Below are 20,560 nucleotides of genomic sequence, written 5' to 3'. Positions count from 1 at the left end.
ACTCTGGGTTGGAAGGCCTCTAGCCTGAAGAGTATCTGGGGAAGAGAGGGACTCATGAATTACAGAATTCCAGCCCTGGAAAAGGTGTAGTAAAGGCTCTAGTTTAGTATTTTTTTTGGGGGGGGGGTACGCGGGCCTCTCACTGTTGTGGCCTCTCCCATTGCGGAGCACAGGCTCCGGACACGCAGGCTCAGTGGCCATGGCTCACGGGCCCAGCCGCTCCTCTGCATGTGGGATCTTCCCGGACCGGAGCACGAACCCGTGTCCCCTGCATCGGCAGGCAGATTCTCAACCACTGTGCCACCAGGGAAGCCCTCTAGTTTAGTATTTTATCCTTTAAAATTCATCTGCTCTTAATACAAACCCTGTTATCAGAAAGTTGCCATTCTGCCCCTAAAGGGGAAAATTTTGGCAAGGTATTTAAGATGTTCCAGTGAATAGTGATGACTAATGCATGTGGGGTGCTTGGCCTTCTTCTGAGTACTTTGAAGTATATTAACCTGTTTAATCCTCACAATAAGCCATGAAGATGAAGAAACGGAAATGTAAAGAGACTAAGTAACTTGTTCAAGATTACTCAGCTAGTGAGGATTTGAATGCACGCGCTCTTCTCCTGAGGCTATGCTTGTAATCACCAGAATGTGCTACCTCTTCTGTGCCGTACCCTTATAGTAGCCCTCACTTTGTATGGTGCCTTGCACATAACCAAAGCCCAATAAATACTGTTGCATTCACAGATAAATGAGGGTGGATGTGTTTGTGAATGGATAGATGGAGGAAACCCCACATGGGAGAACACAAATTTATTTCATTAAAAAACAAAAAATCCTGGGGCTTCCCTGGTGGCGCAGTGGTTGAGAATCTGCCTGCTAATGCAGGGGACACGGGTTCGAGCCCTGGTCTGGGAGGATCCCACATGCTGCGGAGCAACTAGGCCCGTGAGCCACAACTACTGAGCCTGCGCTCCGCAACAAGAGAGGCCGCGATAGTGAGAGGCCCGCGCACCGCGATGAAGAGTGGCCCCCGCTCGCCGCAACTAGAGAAAGCCCTCGCACAGAAACGAAGACCCAACACAGCAAAAATAAATAAATTAATAAACTCCTACCCCCAACATCTTCAAAAAAAAAAAAAATCCTGAGAATCCTCCTACTATAGAGTGTTTCACAAAGCAGAAAAGTGTCACTTTGCTAATAACCAACTTGTCTCTGTCTTTTATTACTACATGCTTTCTGTGAAGCTTCCACAACTCAAATAGGACCCAAACTGGCTAAGTAAAATAAACAGTATGTGCAGCTTTTTTTTAAATTCAGAAGTAAAAGGGAACGTGATGATAAATGGAACAAAGATATTCTGAGCCAAACATAAGAACTTGCCTACACTCTTCCATTACTCTGTTTTTGTGTCAAAAGTAGCTCTTTAAATACTCACTATTCATATTTCTAGTAAAAGACATAGTATTTGTTAGACTCTGACTTGAATGAAGGTGAATGGCAGGAAAGGGAGCTTTGTCATCAATATCTTCCCTCCTGGTATAATTTTCTCTTCGTTAGAGTGTAAAATTAAGTCTAAGATTATAAGTGATCTTTCTGGCGTTTTAAAATGCTTGGACAGCATTGCTACTATTTTTGATTGTCTCATTTTAGTATTTTGCAGGTTCCGTACATTGAGTATGACTCTATTCTTAACAAATAAAGCATTTTCCCAGGTATTTTTTATACTGTGATGTTTTAAGAACACATTTCTGTTTAAAGTAGCAATTCTAATCCCAACAAATATTATCCAACTGGGCCTGAGTGAAAATTTTCTTTCTACTTCTTCTGAATCAAAATTCCTTTTTACATAATGTGGGAAGAAAAATTATAGGGAAAAAATCCGCCATTTCCTTAAGCATTTAGGTTTTCATCCAAGTGTTGTTGACCTAGTCACTTAATGCATGCCAGATTGTTTGAACATATTGAAATTTGGGGGGTTGGCAGACTTTCAAATAACTGAAAGCTGAATGGTGTCCTTGATAAAAATTACTTTCTACAGAGAGCCTCTGTGGATTGACTGTTAAGAAATCATTTTCGTATTTTGTGCTTTGGCTCACAGCCCACTCTTTTTGGCCTTGTCTGGTCATCTAGCCATATTTTCACAACAACTCAAGTGATAGAATCTTTTCCAGTATCATTTGATATGCTTGCAGCTGTCCTTGTTGGCCTTTCTATTTACGCAGACAGAGAGCCAACGGCAAATTGTTTTCTCAGTTGAACTCAAACAAAAACAGTAAAAGTTTCTTTATTTTTAGTTTCAGGTCTCACCTAGGTTTTATGTGGACTCCTTTTTACCCTCTCTTCAAGGACTAACGGCTTGATGCCTCGATCTTTAAGTCAAGGTGGTTTTCTATAGTCAGTCTTCCTTTCATTCATTCATTAACTTGTTCATTCAACAAAATTTCATTGAGTGCCTACCATGTGCCCTACTCTATAATACACAAGTAAATAAAATTGATCATTGCCCTTGAAGACATGGCAGCCTAATGGGAATGAGGGATATGTGAACAGGCATGAGAATGCTATGTGCAAAATGCAAAGTGATACTATAGAGGTAAGTACGAGTATTATGGAATCTCAGATGAGAGAGCAATGGGGAGTGGGGAGGCACTGGGAGGGAGGACTAGAAACTATTTAATCTAATAGTGACTTTTATTCTAACATTTTGATTTTGAGGGACTTTTTGATGTTTTTGATTCATTTCTATCATCATTATTATGTAGGAGGTGACACAATATACTAGAATATATTATATATTTCAATATACTAGAATATACTGTATACTAGAAAGAGAACAGACTTGAAATCCAGTTCTGTCACCTACTACTTTATATCTTTGACAAATGACTTAACCTTTCTATGCCTGGTGTACTAGTTTTTTTTCTTTTGGAGGGGGAACTGTTTTAGATTTACAGAAAAATTGCAAAGATGATACAGAGGGTTCCCTATAACCCACACCCAATTTCCCCTATTACTGACATCTTATAATTTGTTACAATTAATGAAATAATATTCATAAGTTATTATTAACTAAAACCCATACTTTGTTCATATTTCCTTAGTGTTGGCCAACTATACTTTTTCTGTGCTAAGACACCATCCAGGGTACCACACTATATTCAGTCATGTATCCTTAGGCTCCTCCTGGCTGCGATAGTGTCTCAAAGTTTCCTTCTTTCTGATGAGCCTGACAGTTTTGAGGAGTGCTAATTATTATTTCACAGGATGTCCTCCAACTGGAGTTTGTCTGATGTTTTTCTCGTGATTACACTGGGGTTATGGGTTTCTTAGGAGGAAGACCACAGAGATAACAGTTTTCTTGCATTCTTGCCATTAGCATGACTTATCACTGTTGATGTTGACTTTGAACACTTGGCTGAGGTAGTGTTTGTCAAGTTTCTTTATTGCAAAATGATTCTTTTATCCCTATTTCCATACTCCGGGCTCTTTGGAAGGAAATCACTATGCCCACAGCCCACCCTTAAAGATGGGGAGTCGTACTCCACCTTTTTGAGGACAGAGAATCTACATAAATTATTAATTCTTCTCTGTGGGCTTTCTCTTCCTCCCCATTTATTTAATTATTCAATCATTTATTTATGTAAGTATGGGCTCATAGATACTTATTGTATACTTTGTTGTATTAGAGTTTTATTGATAGAATGGCTGACTTCCAAACTCCCCTTTCTATTTTCAAGAATGTTCTCATTGCCTCCGAGCAGCTAGGGCTCAGCCAATCTGATGTTATAAGGCACTGCATTCAGTTCACAGCAGTGGTATCCAGGATTCAATGCAGTGGTTTTTCTCAACAGGAGTGTCTGGCCTTGGTGCTCAGGACGGCATCCAAACAGGCTGTCCTCTGCAGTTTCTACCACCCAGCCTCCAACGGCACCTGCTCATCTTGAGAACCCGGTTTTCCAGCCTTCCTCACATACTTCCAATAATTTCCTTTCCTGACTAGCCCAGCTAGGGTTCATTTCTGTTGCTTGCTATCAAGAACCTGCAAATATTTTTATATCCTAGTAGATTATATCGTTGTTGGGTGTACGTTTAAGTGTACATAGAGAGTTTTGAGCTATAAATCCCTCATGTTTCTTGCTGTGTTAATTCAATACTGTTTTTAAGATCAATTTGGCAGTTTGTTTATCTGGCGCTTTTCCTTTAACTAGTGCATAATATCTCATCCACATTCTACTTATTCATATTGCCGTGGTGAGTGACAATGGCCTCCCTTTGCTACTACCGAGAACATCGTGAGGACAAACATCCTTGTATCTGTCCCTGTATGTATGGACCTGTGCAAGGGTTTCTCTGAGATACACCTCAGAAGAACAATTACTGGGCTGTAAGGTATAAACATATTTTATTTCTCTGATATTTCTTTCCAGCATAGCTGTAACCATTTACACTTTCTCCAATAGGGAATGGAGTTCCTATCTATCCACATCTTGAACAAATTTGGTATCATCCACTTTCTAATTTTTGCCATTCAAATGGGAATCAAGTGGTATCTTATACATATTTAAATATGCATTTTCTGATTACTATTAAGTTTGAGCATCTGTTCCTGTACATGTTAGATATTTCTCCCTTGTAAATATCTCTACATATCTTTTGTTCATTTTTCTATCTGCTCTTCCAGCATATACATGGAACCATTTATGGCCTATCTATTCTGTTCCATTAGTTTACTTGTCTATACCTGAACTAGTCCCACACTGTTTTTATTTCTATGACATTGCACTGTTCCTTAATGGTTACACCTCCTCACTTTGTTCCTTATTTTCAAAATTAACTTTTCATGAACTTTTATTCTTCCACATATTTTTAGAATGGTTTCTCGTATTCATCAAAAATATGGTGGAAATTTCTTGTGAGTCAATAGGAAATAATTTTCGATTTATTTTTGAAAAACATAGAATTTTCTATTTTTCTATAAATTTATATATTTCATCTGGGCTATATTATTTATTTGAAAATTAAATTTCAAATAAATATTATCTATTTGAAAATTAAATTTCAAATAAATTTCAAATTAAATTTTAGACATCCGTTTTGTTGAGTTATTTTATCTTTTCACTATTTTTTATTGGCATTTTCTTTTTATATAGGTTAGACTTACAAGAAATTTATGTATCTTATTAATCCTTTCAAGGAATGATTTATTAAGAGCTTTATAATTTTTCTTCTAAGCACTGCTTTAGCTCTGTCCCACACAGTTTGACATGTATTTCTTTGTTATTTGATTCTAAATATTTCATTGTTCCCCTAATAATTGTTTCTTTAACTCAAAGTTCCACAATATTGTGTCTTTTTCCTGCTTTGTTTAGTTTTCAGACTTGTGGGATTTTATTAACCACCGTTTTGCTATGAATTCTAATTTTATTTCATTGTAGTTAGAAAATATAACCTGTATAATGTTAATTCCTTAAATTTTATTGATGAGTCTTTTGTGGCTTTGCTTATGGTCAGTTCTTTGTGATTGTTCCATGTGTCTACAAACACAAAAAATGTATCAATGCCTATATATTGAATAGATCTATTAGTTCAAACTCAATGTATTATTCAAATATTTTGTCTTCACACAAAAACTGCTACAACTGATAAATGAATTCAGCAAGGTAGCAGGATACAAAATTAACATACAGAAATTGGTTGCATTTCTTTAACAATGAAACATCAGAAAGGGAATGTAAAAAAACAATACCTTTTAAAATCAGCTCCCAGCCCACACCTGTCCTGCTGGGTGAGCAGACAAGCATCTCAGGCTGGTGAGTGCTGGTCAGCACCGATCCTCTGTGTGAGAGTCTCTGCACTTTGCCCTCTGCACCCCTGTTACTGCTCTCTCCTCTGTGGCTCTGAAGCTTCCCCCCAACCTGTCCTCGCCAGTGAAGGGGCTTCCTAGTGTGTGGAAACTTTTCCTCCTTCACAGCTCCCTCCCAGAGGCTCAGGTCCTGCCCTTATTCTTTTGTGTCTGATTTTTCTTCTTTCTTTTGCTCTACGCAGGTACATGGGGAGTTTCTTGCCTTTGGGGAAGTCCGAGGTCTTCTGCCAGCATTAAGTAGGCGTTCTGTAGGAGTTGTTCCACATGTAGATGTATTTTTGATGTATTTGTGGGGAAGAACGTGATCTCCCTGTCCTACTCCTCTGCCATCTTGAAGGTCTCTTCTGTCTTTAATTATACTTCATCTGATTGCTTACCAATTTCTAAGAGGACTTTGTTGAAACCCTAGCTATAATTATTGATTTACCTCTTTCTCCTAGTAGTTATGCTTACGTGTTTTAAGGATATGTTAATGACTTTATGCATCCTTATCCTTTTAACCATTATTTAATGACTCTTTTTCATAACTTTTTAATCTTTGAATTTTACTTTGTCTGACACAAAATTGCTGCTCATATTTTTGTGATATGCGGCTTTCAGTCTATTTATTCCAATGTTCTGTAACCTGTCGCTTTAAGCATATATTATAACTGCTGGTCCTTTATTTTTTCTAACCTGAAACACTCTGTTTCAAACCATTATTTGTATTTGGCATTATGACCATTATACCAGAACTTACTTCTACCATATTATTTAAAATTTTCTATTTAACTATAATGTTTTCTCCTTTTCTACCTTCCTGTGGAGGGATAAAATTTTCTTCTACTTGTTTGAAGATTAATCTCTTAAACTTCATACCTCTATCTTACCCTCAAGGAAGACAAGTGATTTTGCACACTTAGTCTCTCCCTACCCCAATTCCCTCTGTCTTATTGATAGTTTTGGAATGTCATGAATATACTTTACGGTTTCTGTTAATCTTCATTAAATTACTATATTTTTAATAAATTTATTTATTTATTTATTTTTGGCTGCATTGGGTCTTCGTTGCTGCATGCGGGCCTTCTCTAGTTGTAGCGAGCATGGGCTACCCCTTGTTGCAGTGTGTGGGCTACTCATTGCAGTGGCTTCTTTTGTTGCAGAGCACAGGCTCTGGGTATGTGGGCTTCAGTAGTTGTGGCACACAGGCTCAGTAGTTCTGGTTCGTGGGCTCTAGAGCACAGGCTCAGCAGTTGTGGCGCACGGGCTTAGTTGCTCTTCATGTGGTATCTTCCTGGAGCAGTGCTTGAACGCATGTCCCCTGCATTGGCAGGTGGATTCTTAACCACTGCGCCACCAGAGAAGTCCCTTCACTAAATTATTTATCCATCTTCTCTTTCCCATTTATTGCCCCGATTCTTCCTGGATTAATTTCTCTCTCAGCTGTTATACTTCCTACAAAAATGCTTTCATCTTTGCACAGAAGATCTTCTGAGGCTTATGCATTTGAAAATATCTTTATAGCAATTCAAATTTAAATTATTATTACTGGATATAAAGTTCTAAGTTCAAAGTTTTTCTTTATCAGCACCTAGGAAATATTACTTCATTATCTTCCTCTTTCCTGTGTCTCTCTTCCAACGTTTGTATCAGTGTTATTCTGTTTTCTTTATAAATGTTTTGTTCTTTCTCTCTACAAGCTTTAAGAATGTTCTCTTTTATGTTTTCAAATTCCATGATAATCTGTTTATATGAGATATTTCTTTTTCTACCCTGTTTGATTCTGGGAATGTTTGGCTCTTCATTTTTTACATTTTTGCTATATAATATATAGAGCTTCACACTTCCTCTTTCATCACAATGTTTGTTAAGTTTTTATCTCTATTATATTTCATACCAATTATTTCCTATAAAACTTCATATTCTTATTTCTCTTTTATCTCTTGGAGGAAATTTATTATGTTTATTTCAAACTTTTGTTCAGTCTGTATCATTAATCCTGCTCATCTGGCATAAATCATTGTTTTACTATCTCCTTTATAAAGTGGTTGTGTTCCTCACATGTCTGGTTATTATTATTCCTGAGAACCCATTCTCCTTGGGGGTATCAGCCACTCAAGTTAGCAGAGGGATGGGGAGCAAAGCATAGGCCCTGCTTATCCAGAGTGGGGACTTCAAGTGTCCAGGGAGGAGAAATGGTTTTCTCCTCAGAGAAACTTCCTATTCTTTTATCCATTCACTGATCTTCCCCCAAACTTTAATGTCCTTACCATAGTGTGGCAGGAGGTAGAGGAAGGGGTGAGATCAGGAGGTTCAGGGGCTGGATATCCACATTCCCTAGTCAGGCCTCTGGAACTCTCCTGATGTTCCTCCTACAACCCGGGGCAGCTGTGGCTTTTCTACTCCAAACTGCAACGCTCCAAGGAATGATCTGCCCAAAGCCACGTGCAGGTGTTGAAAGAGGACCACTTCAAAGGCTTCCCCAGTGCATCCCATGACCGTGGTGACCTCTCCACCCCAGGCTGCCTTTCTTACTCACCTACTGGTCACAACTACCTTCTGTCTCCCTATTTTATCTTTAGTTCTTCGGATATACATCCTTTCCTCTCGCTTTGAAATTATCCTCTGATGTTGGGTAGAAAGATGGAGCCTTCAGTCTAGTTGGCCATCATAGTATTGTCCCTACTCACCCCCAACACTTTTCTTTTCTTTTTTTTTTTTTTTTGCGGTACGTGGTCCTCCCACTGCCGCGGACTCTCCCGTTGTGGAGCACAGGCTCCGGACGCGCAGGCTCAGTGGCCATGGCTCACGGGCCCAGCCGCTCCGCGGCATGTGGGATCTTCCCGGACCGGGGCACGAACCCGTGTCCCCTGCATCGGCAGGCGGACTCTCAACCACTGCGCCACCAGGGAAGCCCACCCCCAACACTTTTTCCACCCTCATTCTTTACCATCCCTCCCTCCTCTGCCCCCAAAGATGGCATAGCTACACAGAGGCATACTTCAGGACCGTGCTCTCCATCCAGAAAAACATGGTGGGACAAAGAGAGGAGGTAGAACAAGGAAGATGTACACAGAGGAAGGAAGCTCCCCCTATAGCTCACTGACTCCTGTCTTGCAAGTTTCTACTTGGAGATTTATTTTGACTATGATTCTTAATCCCAGCTACACATTACAATCATCTGTTGGTTCAAAAGCTTCCCAGGTGATTCTAATGTGCAGCAGAGGGTGAGAGTCATGTGCCTTATAGCAATCTACATAGACCCTATCTTAACCCTTGGAATGCTGGACAGAGAGGAGCCTTAGAAATTCCACATTACCTTCAACTGTTACAGACAGTATGCCACTATTAGCAATGTTACAGGTTTGGGAGTCTGAGAGGAACCAGATAAGGCTGAGAAGAGGTATACAGGGAAAAAGTATACAAATGCAAACTTCAAGAGACAGCTGTTTACCAAAGTCACTTTGGTAAGAACACCACACGGTAGGAAAGTTATAAGAAGGTGGAAAATCCCAGGGATGTAAGAGGACGTCCTTAATAAGCAACTGAGTAACAATTAAAAACCTGCCTTTGGGATGTGGAACATCACTAGAGAACTGAATTAGCAGGTAATAGATTTACTCTCTATGGCAAGCAAAAACACACAGTCATAACAAATGCATCATTCTTAATCAGGAAGAAAGCTACTAATCTTTTTGGCTCCTCAATTTTTATATTGATAAAAATTTTACTTTAATTATAAAAATTATTTATAATTAATATTAATTATAAAAATTAATTACTTATAATTAACATAATTATTAGTATAATTTATAATTCTATAAAGTGTTTTAAGTATTATTACATTAGGGATGTCTGGTTTTTGTTTTTAATCTACAGATAATCCATGTGGCAGTTTGGTCTATCATATGAGGGTTGCTATATGAGGAAATGTCCTTTACCTAACATCAAAATGGATTGCTTAACACTGCTTCAAAGAATGTGAAGTGTGAAAGTAACACTGAAGTTTCTTAAAATATTGGCCTCAGTGGCTGGGAAAGAATCAGCCTGAACAAAAGTAATTGGTTGCCTTCTAGATCTAGAAATTCATTTTGAGCTCTTGAGTCAGTAAATATTTATTTTAGGCTTGTAGCACATGAGGCTCTATCTTAGGAACTACATGCTGGGCATTAAGCAACTTAAAGTCCCTACTGTTTCTTCCCACATCAATATGCATGTGCTGGTAGACTTTTTGATTTTATTGAATTAACTCAGGCTTTTAGGTAAATATTCTGTTAATTCAAAGTTCAAATTTCCTGTCAAGGATCTTCCTGTCCTCTCAAAGAATCCTCTCTCCCCTCCTCTTTCCCACAATGATGTCTGGGTTCAAAAGGTTGAGCTTTGGAGAAAAGGGACTCTCCTCCTTCCCTGCTAGTCCCCACCGGCCTCTGGTTGAGGTGTAATTAATCTCTCCTGACCTTTCTATAGAGGCCTGGATGGATCTCTGCCTAACGTTCTACAGCTGGTGGAATTAGGGGTGTGTCCTCTCCGTATAGTGAGGGAATTCCAGCCTCCTGGCTGACACACTCTGTCTCCACTGTGGCTCTCTTTGGCACTCAGATGCTCGGAGCCTCAGGCTCATCCTCCATCTGATCCTTGGCTTCAGCTGCCCATGTTCCCAGCCACTGCCATCAGGTCACCTCCCTAGAGCATGCTACAGCTGCTTTTTTCAACAAAAAACTCTTACTGATATATATGTGCCTGCTCTAGATTCCAAGGCCATCACTCTGACCTAACATTACAGCACCCGTGAACACGTTAAAAGATGGAATTTTAAAAAGGAAATTCAAAATCCACTTTGCCTTTACTCTCAACACTAATACCTCACATACTAACACCTTTCTTAGAGCACTTTCATTTTCAATAGTATCTTCTCTTGAACCGAAATATAAAATTGATTTGGCGTTTGTCACAATATAAGTTGGACAGGCAAGAAACTCTTGATTTTTAAAAGAGGAAACTGAGATAAAGCCTGATCAAGGTTATTGGCCAAAGTCACACAGCCCCCAAGTCGGAACTAAGACTAGAGCCCAGGACTCAGCTTCTCATCTGATCCTTGCTCATTCCCCAATGCTTCCTTCCATCACACCTGGAGACAGATGTTTTTGTACAGCGTTACTGTGATTGTCACGTACAACAAACAGAAACAAGCCTTTAAATAAACCTACCAGAATATTGGAACAGAATTATTTAATTAGTGAGATGTATAATTTGCATCTCTTTACTTGGAATTCAATTCTAATGAAAAATTGCCTAAATTGGTCAGCAGAATCAAATTAGTTATATGTATTTTCAATCAATGAACTCAATTTACTTAGAAATTCTAGGAAAAAAAAAACAGGCAAATGATGTCTGGAATGATTATCTGGCATTGAGAAAGTACAGCACTGCACTAGTCTAAATATCTCACCATATACCTATGGACAAGTACTGTCTATAATAATTAAGCTTAGAAAGGAGTAAACTATACTGTAGTAATCATTTCATGATGTATGTAAGTCAAGTCAGTATGCTGTATATCTTAAATTCATACAGTGCTGTATGTCAATTATGCCTCAATAAAACTGGAAGAAAGAAAGATCTCCAAAGCGAAACAGGAGTAAATTAATTCTTCCGTAATGGCACCCATAGTGAAAGAAAAATCTACACATTTATTTTAAAGCTACACTCTGTGTAATTTAATCTCCTTCTTTCAGAAAGAAATTCTACCAGAGTTAACACTCCCTTTTTATTTTACATTATCTCCCCACTGGCTTCTGTTTCATTATATTCTATTCTGCATCTCAGTTAGAAGAAAAGAAGGGAAGGTTATTACAGTCTTCTTTCTGAACAATCAATAGATACCTTTTATTTTCTAATCTCTGTCCACTCACAGCAATGTGCTTTTTGTTGCTAATAAAGCAATAAAAGGTATCCGAGTGCAGCAGGGAGAAATGTCACCTTCTCACATAGAAAAACAATTTGCTTTGGCTGTACATAGCAACTTTCTGACCCCAAACATGGCTTGATAGAATTATTCGCTGGAGTAATTCTCCCAAATTAATGGTAGAACTAAAAAGTTACCAATGGCTTAGTTTACACAGGACAAGGAGGAATAATTTGGGTTGGCCGCGTGTATCTAGAATCTAGAGCATGTACCATTATGTCAGTTCTACGGACGAGGAGGATGTGGGATGGTGGGAAGAATTAAGGGAGCAGTCTATAGTGGGCACAATGCCATACTGGATTCCCATTTTTGACCTAACTTGATCTCTTATAATTCGTGAGGCTTAAAGAAGACACATAGCTGCCTTGTCCTGAGCTCCCTCATTTGTAAAGGAAGTGCCTCATCCAGAGGCTTCTCTGATCCTGTCCCTAGGCCCTGCTGCCCTCCATCCCATAAGCCTGGGGCTAGGTTCTGGCATGGGTGGCCAGGAAAAATCCTCATCCCAGGCAGCAGAGATGTAAGTTTCACCATGCCAGCGCTCCCAAACTCATCCTCAAGACCATGACTCTACAGCTATTTTCCCCCACAGTACTCTAGCCACCATCCTGCCTGGCTGTCTGCAGTGGTCTCCTAACTGGGATCTCTGCACTTATTCTCTTTCTCTTCCACCTATTTGCACATAAAGCCCGGGTAATCTTTTTAAAAGACACATGTTATTATGTCTCTCCCTTATTAAAATTCCTTCAACTTTTTCCCTTCCTGTAGACAAAACAATGTGCCTGTGAGACTGCATGATTTGCCCCTGCCTACCTACCATCCATCCAGATATAGTGCTACAGTCGGACTGGCTTTCTTTTTGTTCTCACAAATAACCCTTCCTCTTTTCTTTCTCAAGAATCTCCACTGCCTGTTCTCTCTTCCCTACTTGTTATCTGTCTCCCTGGCTGGAACATAAGCTTCCTGATGGCAGGATCTGCTATATCCACCAGCTCCTTCCACAGTCTTTTAAACATGGTAAGTATCAGTAAACTCTTCTGGATAAACCATTAATGAAGTTACCTTGGCTGTTATCTAGTTTTAGTCTTGTGGCCACATTCTGATGAATATGTTTTCCTTGTGACTAAGTTTCTGTCTTGACAGCTTTCCTAGTTCACCACTTACATTCATCATCACAATTCTCTGCTCTTTCATATAAAAAGAAACAGAGTTGATAAAATTAAAGAACTATTTTTACAATGCAGAAGATTCATTTCACAACAGGACTTACAACAGAGTTCTAGAGTAATTTAAGTATTTGATTTAAATTATTTGATTTTCCAAAATTCAATTTACACAATATCCTTTGGAAACAAATCATTGCATGTTTGAACTAGAAGCGATCTTATAACTCATCTGTGTACTCAGATATCAGATGAAGGAATCAATACCCAGAGAGGTCTGCTGACTTGGTGGTTTGCCTAAGGTAGCCCTGGGTTATGACCTGTGGACAATCTACTAAGAAAAGGCAATACTGTGTTTAGAAGAAAATTCAGAGATGCTATATTTAATGAGCATGCTTCAACCATAAATTTCTCTTAAAAATAATTTATTAGAGTTGACATACACCAGCACAACCAGTGGAGTTCATATAAATGGCCAGTATTGAATAGATGCTCATTAAACATTTATTTACTGAATGATAAAAGGAAATGAAAAGTCGGGAGCTGAAGGGGAAGCATTAGTCTGCAGAATTTCCTGGAGTTTCCCCAAATCAGTTACACTTAAGTATAACATGCTAAGATTGGTGGAAGCAAGACAGCTGCCAAGTTTTTAGAAATTTCAAGAGGGGAATGACTGCTATCAACGTTGCAGACTCATCATTTTTAATATAAAACTTGGAAAAAACCTTTTTCCTTCCTTTATTAAGCATTAAGCTAAATTAGTTAATTTTTCATGCCAGAAAGAAAGTGTTTTAGAAGACATGCCACTAAAAGAAACATAATCAACTTTAAGTAATTATGAAAATGTCCCCCAAAGTCACTATTTCTTGTAGTGTTCTAACTAGAAAGCTCGTTGTCTACATCAATCCTACCCCCCTTCAAGTCTCATCTTACAACTGTTTCTTGGCCCAAGCCTTTACTTATAATTCATATAAATATACTTGTTATTTTTATTAATACTGTGGTACCCATTACCTCCATTTTATACATAAAAAGTGCTTATTACCCATCCCTCACATTTTAGAAGTCACCTGTCTTGTAAAGTATTATTCCCTACTTGTATGAGGTGTATATGCCTTGTTTCTCTTAACTGCAAGAGAAATTTTTTCAATACAGGACACTACACTGTCTTTCATAGTCTCCACAGTGTCAAGCACAGTGGACCTAATGAAAGATTGATGAATCCAATTAAATAAATGACAACATAAAAGGAAGGGTGATACTCTATATGTGGGAATGACACAGCTGGAACAATTTTAGAGAGGAAGTATTCATGAGACTAATGGCCATTCATAGGACATGACGAGAATTATGATGTATGGATTAATAGGACATGACGAGAATTATGATGTATGGATTAACATGTTTTCCAAGAAAAGATGTGCATGTGTTCTTATCACACAAAACCAAAATGGTCAGTGAATAATATGAAGTTTCCTCTTCAGATTTATGCCAGAATAAACTATAAATACGCAGTCTTCCTTCACAGGCATACTATGATTTGGGTTATCTATTACTGTATAAAACTAATTGCTTTAAACATCTATTTTATTTCACTCATAATCTTGTGGGCTAGGAGTACTGGAAAGGTTAAGTGAGATAGCCTGTCTCCAGTCCACATGCTGTTGCCTGCAACAGCTGGAGCTGGAGGTGATCTCGGAGAGGCAGCAGTGAATGGGGGCATGAAGCGAGATCTTAATTCCCTTTCCAGGAATTGAACCTGGGTAGCCTGGATGAAAACCAGGAATCCTGGCCACCACACCCCCTGGCTCTTGCCCCCAGTGAAAAATGCATTTCTCACGGAGGCAAAACTGCAAAAACAGGTACAAAGTTTATTATTAGAGACATAGCACAACAACAAGTGGGAGAGCACACAGAGAAACAGTTCGCTTAGAAGCAACATAGAGATGCACATCCGGAGAGAAAGGGTGTGGGCGTCCTCCCTAATGGGGAGGAGTGCAGTAAAGGGGCGGTTAAGTCATTTACATAGGGCAGTTCTTCCGGGTCTTTGTTTACCTTGGGCCAATTATCTGGTTTCTTTTTCCACACCTGACCTTCCCTAGGACCCTCCCCGACATGCGTGTGCAACTTTTTTCCAAGATGGATTACAGCCCAGAAGCCTATGGGACGGCCTTAGCATCACATATTATGGGGTGGTGCCCCTCCTTTATGACCCCCAAGGAGCCTTTCTGTGCATGTGCAGTATTTCCCTTGCCCCAAGGATGGGAAATGTATGACCTCTTGATCTTTTAACAGGGTTTAGTCCCACTCTGTCCCTGCAATAAAAATGTCCAATGTCCAGATATTTTACCCTATTTCTGTTGCTGGTTTTTATATAGAGGTTCAGATCTCGAAATATACACAGGAGCCCGGTCATAAATATGTAGTCCTGGAGCCCATTTGTCTCTTGCTTCAGGAAAAGTAAACAGGGGGTTGGTAATGAATGTCTGGCCTGGAGCCCATCTTATTCTCACCCCAGGGAGTGTGAACAGGAGGCCACTTGTAAATGTCTAGCCCGGAGCCCATCTGTCTCCTGCCACGTACAAGATGGTTTCTTCCTTCACATGGTTGGTGCCTTGGTGCCCCTCAGCCTCTCACCCTCTCCACATGGCATCTCATCCTCTAGGGCCTCCTCATATGCTCTGGGCTTCTCACCACATGGTGGTCCCTAAGCAGTCATATGTCTTATAGATTAGCAGGCCTCCAGGAGGGTTCCAAGAAAGAAGAAGGGGAAACTGTCAGTCTCTGGAGGTCTGGGCCTGAAATTTAACAGCATCGTTTCTGCTGTGTTCTTTGGTCAAAACAGTCATGGAGCCCTTCTAGATTCAAGGAAAAGGGACATATACACCCTTCTCAATGGAAGGAAAATAATAGAATTACACCATTTTTAAATCTGCCATATGAGTTTACCATCTTTCTATAAAACTAAGCTTCTGTGTGGACACTGTCAACTTGATTTATCTTGGACACGTGAGCTCTGGACACATTCTGAACTTCTGCCCAAATGAACACTCATATTCTGCCTCAACAATTCCCCTGGACTAACACGTAAAGCTTTTCTTGAATTGCTTTGGAGGAGGTGAGACAAAGAGGTGCCTCTTCTGCCTCTTCTGCACTGTCCCAGCCTACTCTCTACATATCAGTCTTTCTCTTTTGTAGTCCAGATTCATAAGCTGGAAGCCACAGTCCTTCAGGGATGGACGTCACAGGTCCAGAATCCCCTGAAATTGTAACAAAACTTTGTGTACATGCCTTTTCCAAGGAAAGACCTATTGGCTTCATCAACTTCTTGGAACATTTTTCATTTCCAAAAAAGATTAAGAACCACTCTGCTAGGAGACTTTATGCTCATTTTTCCCTTTTGAACTTTCTGTTTTTGAAATGTATTCAATTCAATATGGCAGGCTGTGTTTGAAATCCTCTGGCAAGGCCAGCTCTCTGGTTATGGCTCAGGTGTGTGTTATATATGCTAGATGTGAAGAGAAGGTCATCACCACTGATGACCAGTGGTGAGATTCTCACCCTCAAACTTTAAATGAAAGATTCAACAGTAGAGCATTCAACATTCAATACACGTGCTGAGTACTTCTTTCTAGAGACATTTATGGGCTATTACCAAGACAAAAATCTTCATAATGTAGGAATTTCTTTCATTCAATTTAATTAGCTAGCATGATCCCACAAGCCGCGTGGTGTGGCAAAAAAAAAAAAATTACTGTAAATAATTTTGAAAAAAAAGGTGGAGTCAGTATCCCTTTCCTCCTTTCCTCTCCTCATTTATGCAAAGAAAGGCCTGGATAGAATTCAGCCATCCATTGCAAATCTGAGATCAACAGGTAGGTTTTAATATGTGAGGTGAACACCTGTTGTGTTTGCCAGCTTAGTATCCTCTCCCTCTTTTCTGGAAATGGCTACACTATTTTTTAGGAGGGATCCATTTCATGCCGTTCACATAAGGCTGTTTTCACCCATTTACAGATGTAACCAGGCCAAGCCAATCACAGAATCCCATTTTGCTGTTTGCTATGATTACCCCAAGGATGGGCATATGGTCCAGCCTGAATAGAATTCTCCCTGGGAAATTTCTATTAGGTCTACTGAGAAATATACTCTCTTTTCACTGGGGTTATGGAAATGAATCTCGGACTGCTAAGAAGCATCTTGACCAAAACATGAAGAAAGCCTAAAAAATTAAGAGCGATTTAGGTCTGATGACAGTGTATACCCCTTGGATGCAGCCTTGCATGAAGCTTTGTGCCTCTGCACTCATTTTTTTGCTAAAGCAAGGTAGTGCTGAGTTTCTGCCCTTGGACAGATGAATACTTATTAATACAATGAGAACTCTTCCCCCCACTTTCATAATTGAATTGGCATTTGTCTAATGAGATTTAAACTTGGTATAAACTTTCTTTACACTTGACTAAAACACAAAACCTTCCTGATGATTTGTTTTATAGTAAGACTCCAAGAAAAAAAAATGTAATGCCGTAATATCATAAAATACAACAAGTAGAAGAGAACTTGGAGGTCATGTTAATTGTTGGTAATTACTTTGGGAAGAAAGGGAGAAAGATTTTTGCTCACTGGCTATGAGCTAGACTGACTATATCCTCCCCATCTTGTTTCCCTTCCTTAGCACAAAGGAGTACCTCATTTCCCAGCCTCCCTTACAATGATGTTACAACTCTGAGACTGATTCTAGAATGTAGTCAAAAGTCACGCATGCCACTTGCAGATCGGTCCCCTAAAATTTCTCTTGAAATCCTAAGCTTATTATCCTGCCTTCCCAACCTCCTACCCACTTGCGAATTAGTCTGGAAATAGAATATTCCAAGGAATCCCTTGACAGTAGAAGCCTGGACCTCTGTATCACTGCTTGGAATAAAGCTACCCAATTTGCATTGGACTTTGCATGAGCAAGAAATAAATTTTTGTGTGAAGCCACTGAGATAGGGTTTTTGTGTTATCAGAGGACATGGCCCATTCTAACCTAACTAATACACTGGTTAGTTATAGAAGTCTTTTCTATTGTGGGGAATTTGAATAAGGCGAAAAACAGAAAGGACACGTTAAAGAATAAGATTCCATACAGGTTTAGATGATGTACATAATGATAATGGGGTGTAGACAAAAGAGAGAGAAGAAAGTTTTCACGGGCAAAACTTGAGGGCTTGTTGAATAAAAGTTTCAAGAGTATCTGAGTATGTGATAATTTGGGAGAAGGGGAAATGTTCTTATAGGGTTTGAATTAGGCCCTTTATTCTTTAAGTTACAGAGGAAAAATTAGAATTTCTATGAAACTAATTTTGACTGATAGACTGAGCTTCTATGCATGGGAAGAGAATCTCATGCATAGAATGAGCCATGTAAGGTGCCAGTTTACATATACTGAGGTATTTGCCTACGTCTCTTCAATGTATTATTTTTGTGATTAAAAAAATAGATATTTTTAATGACACTATTTTGATTTTCTTACTCTCCAGCCCCTCTTTCCCTCTGAAAGAAGCACTTGTTATGAGTAGCCAACCCAAACATCTAGGAGACGATCTGCATAGACAAGTGCCAACCATCCACCTTGCATTCTCTCAAGTCATTTCAAGAAAGAATATAAATCCCTGACTAGGCAGGGACTTACTGTTTTACGTGCTGATTTAATGCCCACTAAAAAATCATGCACCTCTCAAATGTTAATAACGCACCAAAAAATGTACTTGTGCTGATGGTGGGCATTTTAAACACCTGATGCCCATTCTACTTACTAAAATATGTAAGAATAAACTTTACAAATATATTAATAAACTGTTTAATCTTAAAAAAAGAAAATATAAAAAGTGGAGTTATGGACCTGGCTTCATTTTATGTCATTTACAAATCGAAACATCCATAGTACCCAGAGTTCAAGCATGCCAGTAAGGGGAGATATTATTCTTGAGCTCAGAAAGGGGAACACAGAGATGCTTGATAATAGACATCAATGCTGCTTCACAATATATGTGGCTCTCTTCCCTTCTCTGGGCACACAGCAATCTTTCACTTCCCAGCCTTCTTAGGACAGGCATGGCCAACCATGTGGCTAGCTCCAGTTGATAAAGTATCAGTGAAAGGGATGTGTATCACCTCTGGGCAAAATTATTTAAGACCTTGTGCATGATTCTGCATCTTCCCTTCTCTCTGCTGCAGCCACTGGTGACACTGCAGAGGATAGAGCCCCCCATCAGCTGGATCCCTCAATAAGGAGCACATGGAGTAAAGCCCCAACTATCCATAATAGACAGTAGCATGAGTAAGCAATAAATCTTGATTGTGTTAAGACCCTAGAATTTGGAGGTTGTTTGTTGCTTTAACATAACCTGACTTATCCTGACTGATGCATGCACCAAATATGGTGTTGGGAAGAGTGATGACCCCAATTTAAAGTAGGAAACTAGAAGGACATTCTGTTATTGAAAACACTTTGCTGTGCCTGGTATATTACTCGGTCTTTCTAAAATTATTATGTGTTTTGTATTAGCATCCCTATTTTACAAAGAGGTTAAGGTCTTATTAAGAAACCATGCAGCTAGAAACAGGATTCAAGTAAGATCTCTTTGCATAAAAGTCTAGGTATAATTAGCTAACTGACTGGTGATGCCAAGAGACAAGTTATGAAAAAGTTCAAACCTTTTAGACATCCAGGAGTTCTAAAATGGGAAGGCTGCTCAGATTGAGCTAAAACTCCATTTCTTAAAAAAATTTCTCTGTTGACATCTATTGAGGCCAAGGAGGCATCTAGAATTGAAATCAGCTAGTCAGGAAGCAACACAGTAAATGAAATAATTCCAAGAGGAAAAGTTAAAAAAAAGAAAGCTTCAATAGGTATTTCAAAATAAAATCTTCCCCTTCCTTCATAACAACCACTTCAAATTCTTCCCCAAGTTAAGGCGGCAATCTAACAAGATCCACAGATTTGAAGACAAGGGGACAGGAATAAGCAACACTTGACGAGGACATTCAGTCATGCCAACCTTTTGTTGAAATCCTGTAGCAGCAAATCAATTCACCTACTGAGTAATCATTAGACATTAATTGAGCATTCACTAACTGTTACTATGAAAAAAGGACTGACATTAAAAGACAATGCTGACTAGACTTTTTTTTTTTTTTTGCGGTACACGGGCCTCTCACTGCTGTGGCCTCTCCCGTTGCGGAGCACAGGCTCCGGACGCGCAGGCTCAGCGGCCATGGCTCAGCGGCCATGGCTCACGGGCCCAGCCGCTCCGCGGCATGTGGGATCTTCCCGGACCGGGGCACGAACCCGCATCCCCTGCATCGGCAGGTGGACTCTCAACCACTGCGCCACCAGAGAAGCCCCTGACTAGACTTTTAAAAAACAAACAGGGGAGAGAAAAAAAATTTTAATAATGATAGTACAATAAGAAATTAGACTTTCCAATGTTTGATTAATACCAGATGGAATATAGAGAGACATGATATAAGGTAGTTTATATTGTACATATTAGTTCTCTATTGCAAGGACCTAGACAGAAGGAATGAAGCCAAAATATTCACAGGGGACCATTAT

Source organism: Delphinapterus leucas, chromosome 11 (genome assembly GCF_059928025.1).
Source record: "Delphinapterus leucas isolate spDelLeu-1000000601 "Yukka" chromosome 11, BTC_Dleu_Yukka2, whole genome shotgun sequence".
NCBI classification, from domain to species: domain Eukaryota; kingdom Metazoa; phylum Chordata; class Mammalia; order Artiodactyla; family Monodontidae; genus Delphinapterus; species Delphinapterus leucas.
Note: the sequence above shows the minus strand (reverse complement) of the source record.